Below are 1,651 nucleotides of genomic sequence, written 5' to 3' on the forward strand. Positions count from 1 at the left end.
TTTAATGTCGTAATAACGTTTAACTGTGGATCGTCTTTTTACCATGAAGGGGAAACTTTTTGCGATAACTCAAAAACAGCTAAACTGACCATGTCCGCTATAGTTTTTATTTAATGTCGTTCTTAAGCCCTACTTTTACAATTTTTTGGACCTATGGTTCAAAAGTTAGAGGGGGGGGGGGGGGCACATTATTTTTTTCTTTCGGAGCGATTATCTCCGAATATATTCACTTTATCAAAAAATATTTAGTGAAGACCCCTATTAGTTTTGAAAGACCTTTCCAACGATACCCCACACTGTAGGGTGAAAACAAAAAAAAAAATCACCCCCACTTTACGTATCCCTACACCCTAGGTGCCCTAAAAAAAAATTTTTAGATTTTATTGTACAACTTTGTCGGCTTTATTAATTTATATGTCCATGCCAAATTTCATCTTTCTAGTACTAACGACAGGGGAGCAAAGCCTCGGACAGAGGGACATGGCGAAAATATAAGGGTTCCTAGTTGACTATGGAACCCTAAATACGAATGGTCCCGTGAGCTTTAGACCTTTCTTTTTATAGGTACTACGTCGGTGGCAAACAAGCATACGGCCCGCCTGATGATAAGCTGTCTCCGTAGCTTATGTATGACTGCAACTCAAGAGGAGTTACATGCGCGTTGCCGACCCTAACACTCCGCACTCTCGTTGAGCTCTGGCAACCTTACTCACCGGCAGGATCACAACACTATGAGTATGCATAACCGCGCGAGCATAAGCTTTAAATTGAATAACTACATACATATATGGCTCCACTGTAAATTTCACACTTTTTGCCACAATAGATTTAAGCAATATTGTAAGCGTCCTGAATAAATTTATTTTCTTTCTTTCTTTTAATATTGCAATAACGGAACCAAGTATTTAATAAGAAACTTAATATATAATAAGAAAACATTTTTATTCAAGGTGAAACGGAGACGCTTAGATCATGCTCCGCAGTCGCTTGGTTAATCAAAAAAATAAAAATTAGGTAAAAAAAAACATATAACATTATCTCACAGACGTCTGAGATTCGAACTGGCGACGCCGCGCTTGGAAAGCGAAGGATTCCCGAATGCGCCACATTAACACATAAAATAGCGGGTGAAATTTGGCTTCTTAACACAAGCAACTAATGAGTTTCCAAACTATACGTTACATTTCAAAATTTCAAAAAGCGGCTAAGTGCGAGTCGGACTCGCCCATGAAGGGTTCCGTACCATTTATGACGTATTAAAAAAAACTACTAACTAGATCTCGTTCAAACCAATTTTCGGTGGAAGTTTGCATGGTAATGTACATCATATATTTTTTTTAGGTTTATCATTCTCTTTACGGAAGGTGGAGATAAGGAATGGAATCTCCATATACCAAAAAGTGTCGTAAAAAAACCTTAAATAGGTGGCGCTACAATACCTAGAATACTTGACAAAAAAATCAAATCATAGACAGCGCACTTCACTCCGTCAATAACGCCTAGGTTCTTAGCTACTCTAACGCTACTCTGGAGAGATTTGGAACTATTATTTATAGCTGACCACTGGACACTTTTGCATAAGTTCTGCTTATGGAGATTGCGTTCCTTAACTCTACCTTCCATAATTCTCTTATTTTAGAAGTTACAGGGG

Source organism: Cydia pomonella, chromosome 1, assembly GCF_033807575.1.
Source record: "Cydia pomonella isolate Wapato2018A chromosome 1, ilCydPomo1, whole genome shotgun sequence".
Classification (NCBI taxonomy): domain Eukaryota; kingdom Metazoa; phylum Arthropoda; class Insecta; order Lepidoptera; family Tortricidae; genus Cydia; species Cydia pomonella.